General features: G+C 40.5%; 1 protein-coding gene across 15 annotated transcripts in view; it reads left to right on the forward strand.

The window, feature by feature from the left end:
* Positions 1-523: 523 nt before the first annotated feature.
* Positions 524-12956, forward strand: part of FHIT (fragile histidine triad diadenosine triphosphatase) — a 1448428-nt gene continuing 1435995 nt past the window's right edge. For all 15 annotated transcript variants that reach the window (XM_049715382.1, XM_049715384.1, XM_049715385.1 and 12 more), the window contains exon 1: positions 524-668. The gene's annotated coding sequence lies outside the window, so the exon portion shown is untranslated. The remainder of the gene's footprint in view (positions 669-12956) is intronic.

Below are 12956 nucleotides of genomic sequence, written 5' to 3' on the forward strand. Positions count from 1 at the left end.
GGACAGGGGAGTCTGTGGTTCAATTTTGGTTAGGATGTCCGGGAAGGCGGAGTGCAGTCATACACCGGTTCAATTAAGGCCTGCGAGCCCGCGTGCTGAGAGAAACAAAAGAAAGGAAGGCTTTAGGAATCAAAAAAGATCCAGAGTGAGGAAACGAAGCGAAAGGAAATTCAGACAGTGAGGAGCAGTGAGGGGTGGGTAAGTTGAGCGCGTGTGGGAGGAAAGAAGGAAGCAAAAATGCAGCACAGCCTAAACAATCATGTTACTTTCTACATTTGGTAAAAAACAAAGATTGTGTGGATTATGACGAAATCCCTTTCTGAGGGAATTCTCACCTCAGCTTCTTTCCAGAGAGCGACAGTGTTTCCCGTCCCCTAAACAGGGATTTTTGTCATTATGGCTTTTGATTGGCCCGGTATAAGCACGTGCTCTGCGGCTATTGGCCCGAGCGTCTGTCCCCAGACGAGTAGCCATGTTGGGGCCCTTCCCCGCCGCGGGGCCGTCTGGGAGTTGTAGTCCTTGCTCCGCTCCGTCCAGTGGAGAGGCGTTTTGTCCTCTGCTCCTGGGTCCCTCAGGCAGCCACTCTCGTGGGCACACGCCCGGGAACTGCTTCTGCCCCGCACTCCCTCCCTCTGCCTTTCACTTCCCAGCTGCCAAGATCTTGGAAGGTAGGGGCGGGGGCAAGCCCAAGTCGAACAGTGTTTCTGTGGCGCAGATCCGGGGTTTCGCGCGTGTCTCATCATTACTCCGGTGGTCCAGTGGAGCGGGGACTGACTGGGTCCACGCAGCTCGTTGGGAGGTAGTGAGGGGTCTGTCGGGAGGACCCTCCCACCTCACCTCACCTTCTCACGGCCACTTCCTGAGCACCGGCCCTAACCCTAACCCGCCCCTCCTCCGCCGCATTTTGTAAGTGGGTAAACTGAGGCATGGGGGCATGCCAGCGGTTCCAGGGGACGCCCCAGCTCCTGGCTCTGGTGGTGTAGTTGGCATGGGCCGCTTTTGGATTTTTTTCAGTTTTACTGTCAAGTAGCAGGACTCTGTGCCCCAACAGATGTGTGTTAAACATCCAGCTCTGGGTTCCCCAGGGGGAGGGAGGAGGGTTTGAACAAGTGTCCAGGAGGAGGAGCTAGGCAGGACACGGGGAAGGCAATATTTTGGGAGAGAATTTTACATTTAGCATTTAAAAGACACAAAAAAATAATTCATTATGGTGGGAGAAATCAGTACTCTGTTGGACTTCCTTACATCTATTTTATGGCTTAATGTAGGTTTTTTTTCTTTTTTTTTTTGCTGTACGCGGGCCTCTCACTGCCGCGGCCTCTCCCTTTGCGGAGCACAGGCTCCGGACGCGCAGGCTCAGCGGCCATGGCTCACGAGCCCAGCCGCTCCGCGGCATGCGGGATCCTCCCGGACCGGGGCACGAACCCGCGTCTCCTGCATCGGCAAGCGGACTCCCAACCACTGCGCCACCAGGGAAGCCCTAATGTAGTTTTTATATGAAAACATGCGGGGATTTTTAAGGTGTGTTCATGTGGGGGAAAAAGGCCGGTTAGTGGAACTGGAGCTGGATTTGCAGCTTCCTCTCTAGGATCAAATTCTGCCTCTGCTGTATGACCAGCCACTCAGTGCTTACCGGGGAAAAAAGAACTTAACGCTCCCTGCCTAAGTGGCCCAAGGAGCTGCCAGGAGCTGAAATCTAGATGAAGTCTTGCTTGTGAAAATTTGCCACATTCAAACTTTTATTATTGTGCGTCTCTCAGAACTGTGCTTGGGATTGGCATAGAATACAGCCTGTGGTCATGTTAGAAAGGCTCAGATCCTTGCTGGGTCCGGGACTACCGAAAGCGGCCCCGACTCGCACCTGTTAAGGTCCTGTACCTGAACTCTCTATTTTCTGGCTCCATCTTACCGCCAGCGGCCCAGGGCAGCGGAGGCTTCTGGGAGTTGTAGTCCCGGCTCTAGTTTCCCGGAGGGTTGGTATTCCATCTCCCAGCGTGTCATTTGGCTTGGCGAGGTGTCTCCTGGGAGTTGAAGTCTCACTTCCAGCAGTTCTCTGGAGCAGCCCCTTGACTCGGAACTACAACTTCCATGTGGCCCTGCGTTCTTGGCTGCTTGCCCTGCGTCCACTAGCTGCGAGCCGGGTGTAGTGAAATATGTTTAGCAAAAATGTCTTTTTGTTGTTTTTGATTGTATACGCTCTTCCAAGTACTACGTGGGGGTTTATTGTATACGCTTTTCTAAGTATCTTAGGAATTATGCATGCTTTCAAACAGTGCTAACACTCAACAGTTTACAGAGCATGTTCATACTATCTCTCGTAATAATACTGTATCTCCCATTTGTAGATAAGAAAAAAACTTGAGAAGACGATTTGTACACGGTCACACACCTAGTAATAAAATGTAATATATCTTTTATAAATAAGTAGATATTACATTTAGTTATAGTTTAATCCTCTCAAGCGCTATATGAGAGAAATAGCCATTTTCATACGCATTTTCCATATTAGAAAACTAAGGCTAGGAAATAGGGAAGTTGAGCAACGTGTCGAAGTTAACTAAGCTAGTGAATAGAACTACCGAGATTGTAACCCAGTCTGCTTGACAGACTCTGCTTAGAAAAAGACTCTATCTTATGGAGGTGGAGGGAGCCCGAGCTTTCTGAGTACGGAATTTGGAATCTTTCCACTATACCATGTTGCCTCTGTAGTTAAACACTAAACGGTAGTGCTGCAAAAACCTTTGAGATCATTTAAATCTAAGGCAAAGATCTTGGAACAGTTCCTGGCATATAGTAGAGGTTCCACAAATGTTAGCTATATAGAGTTTTATAATACTTTTATTTTAGAGATGAGGAAACTGGTGCAGGTGGTGAAGCAGTTTGCCCAAGGTCACACAGCTGGTCTGTGTCAGGGATGAGACTAGACCCGAACGTCTTGTTTCCAAGTCCAGGGTTATTTTCATTCTACCAGCAGACAGCTAGCAGGGACACCATATGTGAAGCTGTTTAGATAATGGTTTCTCTCCTAATTTGTTCTTCCTAGGCCACAGACCAGGACCAATTGTTGTAAAGTCTCTTTTCTTATTATTGGTAACGTAATATTTCATGAATTCAACAAATGTTTTCTGAACATATAGCTCATCTCTCTTTAGGTACAGGGCCTCATGGATGAAAAGTAGCTAATGGGTTAGGGCTAGAAGGACCTTATAAATCATCTAATCTAACTTTTTAATTTAAAAAATTAGGGAATTGAGGTACAACATTCACAGCCTTCATCTCATGCCCTTGTGTCAGAAGCATTCTGTTTCTGCAAGGAGGCAGGGTTCTGGAGGCCTCATAGTCCCGTATGTGACCTTTTAGGCTCATGCTTTATTTTACTTAGTATCCTTGTCCTTGCCTTATTCCTGTACATGTTTGGTGGAATGCTTTAGGAAATGTTTCTGTGTACATGCAGCTCTCTTTCTATTAATGTACATGCAGCTTCAATATGTTCCATTTGTATTTTGGGAATTAGTCTTGTCTTGGCTCCCAATACTCTTTTCTCTTTTGTCCTGTAAGACACGAGAACAAAATCTGACATTGTGTTTGCATTCACATATGTTAAAATCTAATCCTCTAATATAGGGTAACATAAATGAACACATGAGTTGATGGAATTATATAAAACTTTTGTTTTAGAAGACACATTGGCCCTTTCAATTATGTATTCACAGATAAAGCAGATTACTCTCACCTCTTGTGTGTGAAAGATGATTTCTACATAATTAGATAATAAAGTAGCAGTTTTATAAATTACTGGCTAAACGTTCCTGAGATAGTCATTATGGGAGATGTTCTCCTGGTCACCCTCTGTCCCACCAGCACTCTCCTAAATGACAGTCTGATCAGTCAGCTTCCAGCAAAGTGCGTGACCACTAGTAGACACTGAAAAAGTATTTGTGGAATTGCATTCATAAGCACCTTTGAGCTCTATTTCCACATTTTCCCCCTGAATCTCAGTTTTCTCTTTTAATGCAGAAAGGCAGCTTTGAAATACAAGCTGTTGCTACAGCTTTTGAGGTCATCCTCTGAGGGACTGTTGCTTTGGGAATGTCCAAGTCTGTGACTTCTAAGATGAGAAAGTGATCCAAATAGCAAAACATAGAGAAGCAATAGAGAGTGGTAGTCTGAAGGCCTATGACTGAAATCCCAGCCCTGCCTCTTAGGCATGTTACTAAGCCCTTGGTTTCCTCTTCTGTAAAGCAAGGATAATAAGCATTCTACCGCATAAAGTGATGATAAAGATTAAATAAGATAGTGTGTTTAAAGCTTTGAGCATGTCAGGTGCTCAATAGCTTGCATTTAATAGATGAGTAGATCTTATTTTTGTCATTATTAATGTAAATGTGTATATGAAAATATATTTACTCGGGATTTAAACTGGAGGCAGATATCTGTTTTATAAAAGGGTCTTGTCATTTGTTTTCTTAGAGTAGCAAGCTTGGCCATCACATATAAACTATGAAGTTAACTGCAACTCTTGATAATCCATCTTGTCAGCTCAGTGAAAGTGTCTTGTGTAGGCAGAGAGATAGTGAAGCTTTTGGCTCTTCATTGACTGCTGAGAGGTCCCTGATCTCTGGTTTCATCTATATATTAAATCTTGGGTTGAAAAACGGTCAGTAGGGCCTTCTGTCCACTTCTGGAAAGGACTGGGCCTATCCCAGGAGCCTCAGGGTTAAAGTGAAGCAGTTGTCATCCAGCTGGTGAGTAATCCCGGGGCAGTGGCTATGTGGACACGGCAGTGCTTCTTTCTAAAGCTGACAACTTCAGTAGCCATGAGGTTACTGATAGAGAGGTGAGTTACAGAAGAGGGGTGATGCTGGGGATAGGGAAGGAGAAATGAAATGAGGATCATAGCGAGAGCAAAGAGCAGATGAACGAAGGAAACAGTTGAGGCCCTCGGTCAAGTTGTCTTAAGCATGTATTTATTGAGCACATTTATCCTGCTCCTAGCTCTGTGCCAGGCACTGCACTGTTATGCAGTGGAGATACAGCCTTGAATGTGGCTGACATGGAGGTGGTCATGGTGGTGGGTTGTGGTATATTCTAAGCAGGGAAGAACTTGAAGGAAAGAAGCAAGGAAGGTGGAGTGTGTTGGGATTTGATGAGCAGAAAAGTCTTTGTGCTTGGGGTATACAAATCACTGAATGGGGGAGGTGGGAGAGATGAGGCTGCAGAGGCAGGCATGGGTGATATTATGCAGAGTCCAGTTATCTGTATTGCAAAAGAATTTTGGACTTTATTCCAAGGGTATTTGTGAAACCATTTAAAAGTCTCAAGTGGAGAAATAAAATTATTGGATTTGTTTTTTAAAGACTTTGGATGCAGTATGGATGATGAATTTGTGAGAGGTAATAATGTGGGAAAACCAGATAGTCTTGCGTTTCTTTAACTTTAATGTGCATGTGAATCTCCCGCTGATCTTAAAATGTGGAGTCTGATTCAGCAGATCTGGAATGGGCCAGCAGAACTGGAATGGGCCAGCACCAGCAGGCTGTTGCTGCTGGTCTATGGACTATCCTTTGAGTAGCAAGTACTTAGGAGACTCTTCAGTGTTCTAGGTCAGAGATAATGGTGATTAAGAGAATGGGCTCTAGAGAGCAGAAGACCTGGATTCTAATCTTGGTTTTTCCACTTATTTGCTGTGTGACTCTGGGGAAAGTGAGGTAATCTCTTTGAGCCTCAATTTTCTTATTATCTGTGAAAGGTGGGTAATAATTTCTATTGCTTTAATCATGTTTTAAATTTTCAATGAGGTCACCCTTGGAAAGGGTTACTGTGCTTAATACAGTAATTGGCACTCAGTAAATGGTAGCTTTGATTTTACTCTTATGGTTAGTAGTAAAAATCATAATATTATGCACCCTGCTCCACATTTCCTTGTTTATCACATTTTCTTGTTTATCACATTTTGAATGCTAGGTGGAATAGATTACCTTTAATTCTACTGTTTTTGCTTCTGTCTCACAGGTGAAGTGCTGAACTTTGTAAAAATTTGAACATTATGGGCAAATAGATTTCTCTCAGCAATTGAGTCTCAATTTGATGGAAAAAAATCTGGAATCCTGAAAGTACCATCTTATATCTGATTGCAGGAACTTGAGGCACCTTGCCTAGCCTTGTAAATTTATTTAGCCCAATTATAGTGCCTCCTTCTTTACATAATTTTAACCTGTTTGGATTGTTCTCCAACCAGTGATTCTCAACCCTTGTTGCAAGTTAGAATCACCTGGGGCTGGTCCCATCCATACAAATTAAATCAGAGTGCTGGAGGGGAGGCAGGCGTTGATAATTTCTTTTTTAAGTTTCCTGGGTTATAATGAAGTGCATCTAGGATTGAGAACCATTGATTTTAAAAACCATAACATCAAAAATAAATCAAGTACAGTCTAAGGGCCTGGGTGGGGAATGAAATATCTGGAAAGTAGCTGAAGTCTTTGGGAGTGAAAGAGATAATAAGCCTAGTCACAAATCTCTCTTGGAATCTGATGAACTAACCGTAGGTTGTGCCCTGGGTTACCTTTGAGATTACTTACTAGGACACCCCCGTTCTAACCCTTTTTATCTCTAGCTGTGCTTACCCTAGTCAGGATTCTCCTTAATGTTGAGTTTCAGACTGCTTTTCTCTTTCTGGTATTTAGTTTGTTCCATTCCTCAGAGCTAAAAAAAAGTTATTAACCCATGAAAACCATGTTCAAAAGAAACTGAGTTACATGTTTTCATGAGTTGTGGCCATGTTATTGAAAAGGCTTAAACTATTGTTCAGATAAAATACAACCCATTTTTACTAGCAACATTCTTACATTCTAATTCAGTAGTTTAAAAGGAACCACTTCCAGAGATGCTGCCAATTATAAAGATGGGTTTCTTTCTGTCTTTTTTCTCTTTAAAATTACTTCCATCTACCATTTTAGGGTGGAACAGTTAAGCTAATTTGATTAAATGCCTTTAATTTTCTGGATTATCCATAATATATAGCACCCCTTTCCTTTAAAAATTTTTTCCTCCATGGAAAATGTGTATTCTTATGTTTGTATCTGAATATATATATTTTTTCTTCATGAAAGTAATTTCTATTTTTTATTGAAATATAGTTGACATACACTATTATGATAATTTCAGGTGTCCTACATAATTACTTGATATTTTCATACATTATGAAATGATCACCAAGATAAGTCGAGTAACCATCTGTCCGCATACAAAGTTATTGCAATATTATTGACCATATTCCTTATGCTGTTTACTACATCCTTGTGACTTATTTCTTATATGGCTGGAGGTTTGTACCTTTTAATCCCCTTCACCTATTTTGCTGACCCCCTCACCCATCTGCCTTCTGGCAACCACATATTTGTTCTCTGTATCTATGAGTCTGTTTTTTTGTTTTGTTTTGTTTGCTTGCTTGTTTTGTTTTTTCTATTCCACATATAAGTGAGATAATGCGGGATTTATCTTTCTCTGCCTTATTTCACTTAGCATACCTTCTAGATGCACCCATATTGTTGAAAATGGCAAGATTTCATTTTTTTATGGCTGAGTAATATTCCTGTGTGTGTGTGTGTGTGTGTATCACATCTTCTTTATCCATTCATCTATCAGTGGACACGTAGGTTGCTTCCATATCTTGGCTACTGTAAATAGTGTTGCAATGAACACTGGAGTACATATATCTTTTCAAATTTGTGTTTTTCTTTTCTTTGGGTAGATTCCCAGAAGTGAAATTGCTGGATTGTAAGGCAGTTCTATTTTTTAATGTTTTGAGGAACCTCCATACTGTTTCCATAGTGGCTGCACCAATTTACAATACCACTGACAGTGCATGAGGGTTCCTTTTTCTCCTCATCCTCTCCAACACTTGTTATTTGATGTCTTTTTGATGATAGCCATTCTGACAGGTGTGAGGTGGTATCTTATGTTGTTTTTATATGCATTTCCCTGATGATTAGTGATGTTGAGTGTCTTTTCATGTGTCTCTTGGCCATCTGTATGCCTTCTTTGGAAAAATGTCAATTCAGGTCCTCTGTCCATTTGTTAATGGGTTTTTTTTTTTTGATGTTGAGTTGTATAAATTCTTTGTATATTTGGGACATTAACCCCATATCAGATATATTGTTTGTAAATAACTTCTCCCATTCAGTAGGCTGCCTTTTCATGTTGTTGATAGTTTCCTTCACTGTGCAAAAGCTTTTTAGATTGATGTAGTCCCATTTGTTTATTTTATTTTTTCTATGTTTCCCTTGCCTGAGGAGACATCTAAAAAAATATTTCTAAGACCAATGTCTAAGAGTGTACTGCCTCTGTTTTCTTCCAGGATTTTTATGGTTTCAAATCTTACATTAAAGTCTGTAATCCATTTTGAGTTTACTTTTCTATTTGGCATGAGAAAGTAGTTCAGTCTGATTCTATTGCATGTAGCTGTCCAGTTTTCCCAACACCACTTGCTGAAGAGACTACCTTTTCTCCATTGTATATTCTTGCCTCCTTTGTTGTAGATTAACTGACCATAAGTGTGTGGGTTTATTTCTGAACTCTCTATTCTGTTCCATTGATCTATGTGTCTGTTTTTGTGCTACTACCATACTGTTTTGATTACTGTAGCTTTCTAGTATAGTTTGAAATCAGGGAGTGTGATTTGTTCTTCTTTCTAAAGTTCATTTTGGCTATTCAGGGTCTTTTGTATTTCCTTACATGTTTTAGAATTATTTGTTCCAGTTGATAGAGATTGCATTGAATCTGTAGATTTGCCTTGGGTAGTATGGTGATTTTAATGATATTAATTCTTCCAATCCGTAAGCGTGGTATATCTTTCCATTTGTTTGTGTCATCTTCAATTTCTTTCATCAGTGTCTTATAGTTTTCTAAGTCTTTTACTTCCTTGGTTAGATTTATTCCTAGGTGTTTTATTCTTTTTGATTAAATTATAAATGGGATTGTTTTCTTAACTTCTCTGATACTTCACTGTTAGTGTATAGAAACACAGCAGATTTCCATGTATTAATTTTGTATCCTGCAGCTTTACCGAATTTATTTTTCAGTTCTAATAGTTTTTGGTGGTCTCTTTAGGAATATACATGCTTACCAAAAAAAAAAAAAAAAAATATATATATATATAAAATATATATATATATATACACAAACACACACACATATAATTAGGTATTATATATATTTTATATACATAAATATAATGAAATCTGCAAACAGGGACAGTTTTATTTATTGCTTTCCAATTAGATTCCATTTATTTATTTATTTATATTGTCTTATTGTTCTGGCTAGGACTTCCTAGCAACAATAATTTGTTGAATAAAACTGGTGAGAGTGGATATCCTTGTCATGTTCCTGATTTTACAGGAAATGCTTTCAGCTTTTCACCACTGAGTATGTTGGCTGTAGGTTTGTCATATATGGCTTTTATTATGTTGAGGTATGTTCCCCCATTCTCATTTTGTTGAGAATTTTGGCCATAAATGGATGTTGAATTTTGTCAAAAGCTCTTTCACAAACTTGTGATAATCATATGACTTTTATTCTTCAATTTGTTAATATGGTGTATCACATTGATTGAATTGTGGATGTTAAGCTATCCTTGCATCCCTGGGATAAATACTTCTTGATCATGGTGTATGATCCTTTTAATATATTATTGAATTTGATTTGCTAATATTTTGTTGAGAATTTTTGCATCTATTTTCATCAGTGGTATAGGCCTGTAATTTTCTTTTTTTGTGTGGTGTCTTTGATTTTGGTATCAAGGTGATGCTGGTCTTATAGAATGGGTTCGGAAGTGTTCTATCCTCTTCAATTTTGGAATAGTTTGAGAAGGTTAGGTGTTAACTTTTCTTTAAAGAGTTTGAACTTTGAAGCTGTCTGGTCCTGGTGTGTTCATATTTTCTATTTTTCCCTGATTTAGTCTTGGGAGATTATATTTTTCTAGGAATTTATCCACTTTTTTTTTTCTTTCGGTATGTGGGCCTCTCACCATTGTGGCCTCTCCTGTTGCGGAGCACAGGCTCCGGAAGCGCAGGCTCAGCGGCCATGGCTCACGGGCCCAGCCGCTTCGCGGTATGTGGGATCTTCCTGGACCAGGGCACGAACCATGTCCCCTGCATCGGCAGGCGGACTCTCAACCACTGTGCCACCAGGGAAGCCCTATCCACTTCTCATAGTTGCCCATTTTATTAGTGTATAATTGTTCATAGTAATCTCTTTTTTAAAAAAATATTTATTTATTTATTTGGCTGCATCAGGTCTTACTTGTGGCACATGGGATCTTTGTTGCGGCATGTGAGATCTTTTGTTGCAGTGCATGGGCTCTTTGTTGCAGTGTGTGAACTTACCTTCAGCTGTGGCACATGGGCTCCAGGGCATGCGGGCTCAGTAGTTGCAGTGTGCAGGGTCTAGAGCGCGTGGGCTTAGTTGTCCTGTGGCATATTGGATCTTAGTTCCCTGACTAGGGATCGAACCTGCGTCCCCTGCATTGGAAGGTGGATTCTTAACCACTGGACCACCAGGGAAGTCCCCATAGCAATCTCTTATCCTTTGTATTTCTGTGGTGTTGGCTGTACCTGAGTTTATTTATTTGAGCTTCTCTCTTTTTTTCTTGATGAGTCTGGCTAAAAGTTTATCAAGTTTGTTTACCTTTTCAAAGAATCAGCTCTCAGTTTCATTGATCTTTTCTATTGTTGTATTTATAAAGACTCTATTTCATTTATCTTTCTCTCTGATCTTTGTTATTTCTTTCCTTCTACTAACTTTGGGTTTTGTTTGTTCTTTTTCTAGTTCCTTTAAGTTAGCTTGTTTATGTGAGATTTTTCATTTAATGTTTTGACATCATATTTTACATCTTTTTGTTTTGTGTATCCCTTAACTACTTATTGTGGAAATAGATGATTTAACTACTTTTGTCTTTTAACCTTCATACTGGCTTTGTAAGTGGTCCATCTACTTACTACCTTTACTCTAATTTCACCAATGAGATTTTCCTTTTCATTATTTTCATATTTCTAGTTGTAGTCTTTTCTTTTCCGCTTAGAGAAGCTTGTTTAGTGGTGGTGAACTCTTTTAGCTTTTGCTTATCTTTAAAATTCTTTTTTAAAAATTAATTCAGGACTTCCCTGGTGGTGCAGTGGTTGAGAATCTGCCTGCCAATGCAGGGGACACGGGTTCGAGCCCTGGTCTGGGAAGATCCCACATGCTGCGGAGGAACTGGGCCCATGAGCCACAGCTACTGAGCCTGCGCGTCTGGAGCCTGTGGTCTGCAACAAGAGAGGCCATGATAGTGAGAGGCCCACACAACGGGATGAAGAGTGGTCCCCGCTCGCCGCAACTAGAGAAAGCCCTCGCACAGAAACGAAGACCCAACACATCCAAAAATAAATAAATAAATTAAAAAATTAATTCAATCACTGATAAGTGTTTATTGAATACATATTATGTGTCAGACATTGTGTTGGGTGCTTGAAATAATGGTGCTAAGCTTGGGGATAATTATTGCTGTAGCAGGCAAATTAGCTCCCTAGTATCTTTTTTTAACTTGAAGTATAGTTGGGAATTCCCTGGCATCCCAGTGGTTAGAGCTTAGTGCTTTCACTGCAGTGGCCTGTGTTCAATCCCTGGTCAGGGGGTACTTCCCTGGTGGTCCAGTGGTAAAGAATCTGCCTTACAATGCATGCGATTCCGGTTCAATCCCTGGTTAAGGACCTAAGATCCCACATGCTGCAGGACAACTAAGCCCAGGCACCACAACTACTGAGCATGCATGCCTCAACTGGAGAGCCTATGTGCCGCGAACTACAGAGCCCACGTGCTCTGGAACCCACGCGCCACAACTAGAGAGAAGCTTGCGTGCGCACCTCAATGAACAATCTCGCATGCCTCAAATGAAGATCCTGCATGCTACAACTAAGACCCAACACAGCCAAAAAAAAAAAAAGAAATTGAACTATAGTTGATTTACAATTTTGTGTCAGCTTCAGCTGTACAGCAAAGTGATTGAGTTATATATATATGTATATATATATATATATATATATATATACACACACACACACACACATACACACATATATGTATATTCAGATTCTTTTCCATTACAGGTTATTACAAGATATTGAATGTAGTTCACTGTGCTATGCAGTAGGACCTTGTTGTTTATCTCTTTTATATATAGTAGTTTGTATCTGCTAATCCCAAACTCCTAATTCATCCCTTCCTCCCACCTCTTCCCTTTGGTAAGCATAAGTTTGTTCTCTATGTCTGTGAGTCTGTATTTGTTCTATAAATAAGTTTATTTGTATCATTTTTTAGATTCCACATGTAAGTGATATCATACGACTTACTTCACTTACTGACTGACTTCACTTAGTATGATAATCTCTAGGTCGCTCCTTGAAGAGAACCTCTACAATTGTGATTATCCTCCCATTTGTGGGTTGCCCACCCAGGAGTGTGGGTCTGGACGGGACTGCAGCTCCACCTCCACCCCTCCTACCCTCTCGTCACTCCTTCTTATATCTTTAGTTGTGGAAAATCTTTCTTGCTAGTCTTCAGGTTGTTCTCATAAGTAGTTGCTCCGTAAGTAGTTGTAATTTTGATGTGTCTGTAAGAGGAGATGAGTTCAGGTCTTCCTACTCTGCCATCTTGGCCACACCCTTGAATATTTATATTTAGAACTTTATATCCAGTTTTCAGGAGGATTCTTGGCCTGAATTTATATTACCCTATACCTCAATTTCCTTTTACAGCATTTCCTAAGCTTCTCTGCTCACTAGAAGGTCATTTCACAATGTAGTAGTTTTATTTTTCTGCTGTGTTGACTTAATAGAGAGAAAGACTGGGAAAAGTGTTTTTGCTGGCGGGTTTAATACAGTTTAAAAATCACATATTTTGGGGGAATTTGCATGTATGCC

The sequence above is a fragment of the Orcinus orca genome, chromosome 10 (assembly GCF_937001465.1).
Source record: "Orcinus orca chromosome 10, mOrcOrc1.1, whole genome shotgun sequence".
Lineage (NCBI taxonomy): Eukaryota > Metazoa > Chordata > Mammalia > Artiodactyla > Delphinidae > Orcinus > Orcinus orca.